The 6,400-nt window shown below is 45.0% G+C and overlaps 1 pseudogene; it reads right to left on the reverse strand.

The window, feature by feature from the left end:
• Positions 1–231: 231 nt before the first annotated feature.
• LOC123810174 lies at positions 232–1,258 on the reverse strand (annotated as a pseudogene).
• Between the last annotated feature and the right edge of the window lie 5,142 nt (positions 1,259–6,400).

A 6,400-nucleotide genomic window follows, 5' to 3' on the forward strand; every position in this document is an offset into this window, starting at 1 on the left:
ATTTATAGAACATTAACAGCCAGCATCAACAGAACATTCACATTCTTTCTGAGTGCATGTGAAACAGTCACCAATACAGAACACATTATGAGTTGTAAAATAAGTCTCAATACATTTAAAAGAATTGAGATCACGTAAAGTATGTTCTCCAGAAAGAAATTAAATAAGAAGTCAATAACAACAAGATAACTGGTAAATACATAAATATTTGGAAATTAAATGACACTCTTGCTACTCCAGGTTCTGCTGCTCAGTGTCAGCATACCACTCAGCTGGATTTTGATACAGCTGTTCAGCACCTGGGTCTGTGCCAGCTGGTCTCTAAAGCAAGTCTCCTTTTCTGACAGCGTGCCGTTCAGTGCAGCTTTCATGCTGAGCCGAGATTGCAACTGGATCTGCAGACCCCAGAGGGTGCGGTGCAGGTGGGTGACCTCTGTCTTGGTAATCTGCAGTTGCTTGTAGGGACAGCAGCCTTCCGGTTCCCCTCCTCAGTCTTGCTGGTGAACCAAGCTTCAGCATCCTTCCAGTTCTTCTCAGCTATAGCCTCATATTGGCTTCTCAAATCACCCAGGATCTTGGCTAGGTTGATGTAAGGAGCAGAACCCACTTCCACATGGACCTGACCACCCGCTTCAGGCCTTCAGTTTGCATCTCCAGGTGGGCTCTGGCCAGGGTTAGCTCATCCAGCACCTTGCACAAGTCGTTGATATCAGCCTCCACGCTCCTGCGCAGGGCCTGCTCAGTCTCCAATTTGGTTCAGAAGTCATCTGCAGCGGGACAGGCATCTTCAATCTGCAGGACAATCTTGGAGTTCTCAATGGTGACACCAAGAATCTTGCCCCTCAGCTCCTCGATGGTGTGGTAGTACTGGCTATAGTCCCAGACGGGACCGGGCTAGGGCCTTTGCTTCTGGTACCAGTCATGGATCTTCACCTCCTGGTCCCCGGGAGCCACCTCCAGGGCGCACATCTTCTCCACGTAAGGGGCCAGGCAATCGTTGAGGTTCTGCATGGTCACCTTCTTGTTGCCCACCAGAATCCCGTTGGACCTGGCCAGGTCACCCACAAAGCAGCCGCTGTAGCCCCCAGAGGAGGAAGAAGACACAAAGCGGGCAAAGGACAATGATGAGCCAAGGCCGCTGGAGCCTCCTGGATGCTGGGCGCGTGGTAGGCACCTCCCGCTGTGAAGCGAATGGTCTGCCGCTCAGGTCCCAGAAGGACTAGGAGGCCCACAACTGCAAGTAGCTGTAGGAAGTCATAGAGAAAGAGGACGTGGCGACAGTGGTCGGAGGACTTGTGGCCAGAGATGGAGTCCCCATTAATTTACAATGTTTTCTTTATCAAGTCTTAGTGACTCATTTGTATGCTTGTACTTTTGCTGTATTATATAGTTTTATAATGTTTAATAATAGACGTTTAAAATATATATTTTATAGTTGGCAAAGCAAAGGACCTCCAGCTACATTTTCCCCCCAAGCTGCTAAATGTATTTGTTAACAGGTAATGTGTTTACTTGGCTTAAAACTCAAATCATAGAAAGGAAATACAGATGCAATAAATGTTACTAGCTTCTTCTGTAGTCAACCATAGATACTTTAAAAGCTAGTAAATATAATTTTTCCTGTTTTCAAAAATATTTAAAAATACATTTGAAAAAATACATAGACTATGCACAGTCTATGTACTTTGCTTTTTCATTTAACATGATATCTTGGAGTTCATTACATTTCAGTACATAAAATGCCTCCTCCTTTTATTATAGCTGCAGAGTACACCATGGAATGGATACCACAATTTGTTGAACAAGTTCCTATTGATAAGTATTTATTATACTTTTTAACATAGATACAAGGATATCTGTAGGATAAATTCTAGAAGAGGAATTCCTGGATGATAAGGCATATGCACTTATACTTTTTAAATATTACGAAATTGCTCTCTTTGGAGGCTGTACCAATATACAATACCATCAGCAATGTGTGAGTGTGCTGGTTTACCCACATCCTTCTCAACATGTCTTGAATTTTTTTGATAACATTCTAGGGGTACAAAAGCTTATATTGCCTATTGTTTTAATTCCCATATCTTTTATTATGAGTTATTTTTTAGCATTTCTTGACTATTTCTGGACGTTGTCTTTGAATTTTAATATATAGAATTACTAAGTAAGGTATAGCATTGATAAATAATAATTTTGTCTTAGCTCCACTTGTTTCTGTTTTTATGACCTTTTAAAATTGCAATTGGCTTTAACTTCTGGAACAATAATAAATAATAATGGTGATACTGAGTACCCTATTTTGGTTACTGATTTTAATGGAATGGTCTGCAGTATTTCAATTTTAACTAAGATATTGCTACTCTTCTTTAGGTTGAGAGGCTATCCTACTCTTCCTAAAATTTTAAAAGTTAAAAAACAACACAATAGAAATGATTGTGGAATTTTAGCAAATGCAGAGTCTAGATTTGAGTGATTTATTTTCCTTATTGATGAATTGTATAATTTAACCCATTTCCTAAGGTTAAGCCATGTTTGCATTGAATAAATCCTGCTTGGCTATTATGAAATTTTTTTAATGTGCTTTAATCCAGTTTATTTTTTTCAAAAAATGTCTATCCATATTTTAAAATGAGACTTACACTTTTGAATTTTGGTAGGTCTTTTTGTTTTTTGGTATTTTGGTACTTTGTATTTTTGAGTATGTACTGTTCTTGACAGGTTTTATTATCAGGGTTATGATGACCTCATAAAGTAAACCAGGCAGCTTTTCTTCTTTGCTTTTTGCCTAAATTCCTCTCTGCTATCCTGGCCCAGGGAGAACGAGGTTGGTGGGGGTTCAGAGCTGCTCCAGGACCCTGGTGACCTGCAGCATGCTCCGGCTCTCTCTCCTTGACTCTCCATGGTGTTGTCTCTGGCATCTCTCTACTTCTCCTTTGGTCTGACTTCTCCACGTGCTCCCCCACCATCTGTGCTTCAACCTGGCCTCTCTGTGAACCCAGGGGAGGGGATTTCCTTGGCAGATGGAGGTTCTCCATGGGCCCCTCCCACTTCCTCCCGGAGCTCTCCCAGCTGTGGTCACTCACACTGGCCTGGGCTTCTCTTCTAGCTCTCTGCTGCCCTCGCCTGCCCTCCAGCCACCATGGCTGTCCTTATCATGGCTTCCTCCCACCAGAGGCATCAAAAATGGGGTTCATTTCCACAGGTTCAGTATTTGTGGATGTCTCATAGCTCCTGGGAGTTTTCCAGAGCAGCTGGTCTGAAGCGGGTGCTGCAGCGAGGCAATGGGTTGTTTTGGCTGCCTCTGAAGAAAGAGAATGCCAGAACAGACTGAAATGGGCTCTGCTCCTGAGGGGGGAACACATTCCCCATTTCTGCCAAAGCGCACCTCTGAGAAGGCCTGCTGTGCTCTGGCAGGACAGCTCAGGGAGCCCCCGAGTGAGGAAGAGGTCACATTCAGTTTGGAACTTTGTCTAATATGAATATGGTGTCCCCATAGGTAGCTGTGGCCCATGCCTTGCACCTTTATACCGCACCCCCCCCGCACCCCCCCCACCATGCTGCTTTTCTGTCTTTTTCTGCTATCTGAGAGAATTTGTATGCCCAGCCTTTCTGTTTAGCTGTCAGCTGTGAAGGACACCAGATGTTGAGGCCTGAGCTATGCAGTGAATTGTCTGGCTCAGGCTGACATTTTCCTTGCCCCTCTCCCCTGAAGCCATCTAAGGCCAAGGCCATGGGGAAGTAGTTTTGTAAGTATATTGTTTATTACTATTTAATCTCACCTAGTGGTTGAGAGTACAGCATCCAGACTCAGGCAATTCGGGTTTGAATCCTGGGTGTGTTACTTATTAGCTGTGTGACCTTTGATAAATAACTCAACTTCTCTGAGTCAATTTTTAAAATTGGAAAATAGTAGATGGGCTTATTAGGTTGTTGTAAAATAATAATGCATATAAAATATTTGGCCTAATGCCTGACCTGGTAAATTTCCTGTAGGTGCTAGTTAAGATTCTTCTTTATTCTGACTATTATTGCATTTTCTTGGGAATCAGGTTAACTCCTTAGCGGACACTGAGTGCTGTCTACAATCAATTTCAAGTTGTCTTTCCAGCCTTTTCTCCACTGCTCTACTGCACATACTCTATTAATTGGTCAGTTTTCTACCTCCTTTCTTTTCTTTGTTCATGTTGTTCCCCTAGACTAACTTCCTCCCTTCTTATTATTCGCTGACAATCTTTTCAACTGTCAAGGCAAAGTTAAACATCACCTATGCCATGGGCAATTCCTGGCTGCCCCATTCCCAGGTTTGTTTTGCCTCCTCCTGGAGCATTACCATTGTAACTGTTTTCACTCAAGAACTAGGAAATGACACTGGCCCCTGAGAATGAAGTTTAATGTCACTGTTCATGTGACAAATGCCCTGAGTTTCTATGGACATGCCCCCCTCCCTCCTTGAGAGATGATCTCTGAATGTTTCAGGCCTTAAAGGCACTGTTCGCTCCAGAATTTCTCCTTGGAAGGAGTAGGGGGCAGGCATGCTGGTGGGAGGGGAAGCCAGATGTTTTGTTTTGCATTGCAAACGTGCTCATTTCACTTGCATTACATGTTTATTAGAGATGGCTTAGGGGATGGGGGGAGATGGTACGGATCCTGCTGATGAATCATGGGTATGTCCTAATCTCTGAGTGAGCAAAGGGAATCCTTAGGCCCAAACAATAACAATAAGTAAACCAACTCTAACCAAAGCTGTTCTAGGAAGTGAGAATGTGGAAAAAAAAAAGTACTGAGTTGATTATGTGAAATCTGCCAGAAGGCAAGCCTGAGTGTCCCAGTGTGTGGTCCCTCAGCCACCTCTAGGTCTCTTTGTGAAAAGTCTGTTGAGGAGATGGGACCTTTGCATGGGTTGTATGAGCTGGGCTGGCCAGTGTGGGTGAGAACTTGGGATTCCTAGAACTAGAGCTTCTAGACAAAAGGAAGAGAACTGGGGTATAGGCAGAAAATGACCTTCCTTCCCCAGGGACCTCTCAGGTCTAATGAGAGCTTGTCATGCACAGATCTATCTACTAAGAACCATGTCATCTCTGAGAAGTGAGTTGGGGGTTGTCCCCAGGGATCCCAAGGGTCTGGCCATGCTTTGGAGCATGAAATTGGCTGGGCATGTGACCTGGTGTTTAGGCATCCTCCCTCTACATCAAAGGGCTGGGTGGCGGAGGGGATGAACCAGGTCTGACACACAGGACTCAAGAGAGGCTTGCTCCTTTGGGTGCTGTGTGAGGCAGCAAAGGATGAACTGAGCCCAGGAATGATGGAGTAGCCAGCAGGGAGCCTTTCAGAGCACAGCCCTGGAAAAGCCTCGTTTTGCATACTCCAGCCTAGGCCCCAGGATTCTGCCCTAGACTCTTCTCTGCCTTTCTCCCTGAAAAGTTTGTTCTTCTCTTAGACCTTGAGGGATCACTAGTGCTGTTTGCCAAATGTTCCCAGTTCTCCTCTCTGCCAGGCACGTGATAAAATTGCACTTCTGGGCACTGTCATGGCTGGCTGGAGCCAAAGTGACCATTTGTGACCAATGGACTATGAATGGAAGGCACACACATCATTTCTGGACCAGAGCCCATCAATACAGGACCCGCCAAAGCTCATTTGCTGCCAGTGGTTTGGGTAATGTTCGAGATGATGGCTAACCTATCAGTCTGGGCTCCCAAGCGAAGAGGTGCGGAGCAGGGCCTGTAGCCATGCAGAGGTGATGAGGGAGATAGACCTCCGTTGTTATGAACCACTTACTTCTGTCGACCCTGCCTCAGACACAGGTCTCCCACCAGTTCCCAGGTTTTACTGTCCCATAATATCGGAAGATCTGCTTTTTATCTTGTAAGACTCTGTGTCCTCTGATTTACTTCTGTCTTCCTCTGTCTTGCTCTTTCTTTTCCTGGTTCCTGTCTTTCACACACATGTGCTGCCTTGTCATTGCTAAGTTCCATTCCAGGGGCCCCTAAAGTCCCCTCTTGACCATAAAGACAGGTGGCACCCATCAGGCAAGATTGTAGAGGCTGGAGCAGGAGAGGGCATGGCCAGTTTTTGAGATGTCTCTGCTGTGATGCCCACCTCCTGGTGTTCACACTGTTGTGTAGACCTTTCCCACCTGGTACTAGTGTGGGTCTGTGTGATCAGCAGAATGCGGCAGAGCTGGTGATTAGGTTATAAAGATTGCAGTTCTTGTCCTAGTCACTCTCTCTCTTTCGATAATTCACTTAGGGGGAAGTCCTGTCATGAGATGCTATAGAGAGGTCCATGTAACAAGCAGCTAAATAAAGCCTCTTGCCAATAGCCCTGTGAGAGAGATTGGAAGTAAAGGCTTCAGACCCAGTGAAGCCTTGGGTGGCTGCAGCCCCGGCTGACACCTTGA

Source organism: Phyllostomus hastatus, unplaced genomic scaffold (assembly GCF_019186645.2).
Source record: "Phyllostomus hastatus isolate PE091 unplaced genomic scaffold, TTU_PhHast_1.1 phas_scaffold_585, whole genome shotgun sequence".
Taxonomy (NCBI): domain Eukaryota; kingdom Metazoa; phylum Chordata; class Mammalia; order Chiroptera; family Phyllostomidae; genus Phyllostomus; species Phyllostomus hastatus.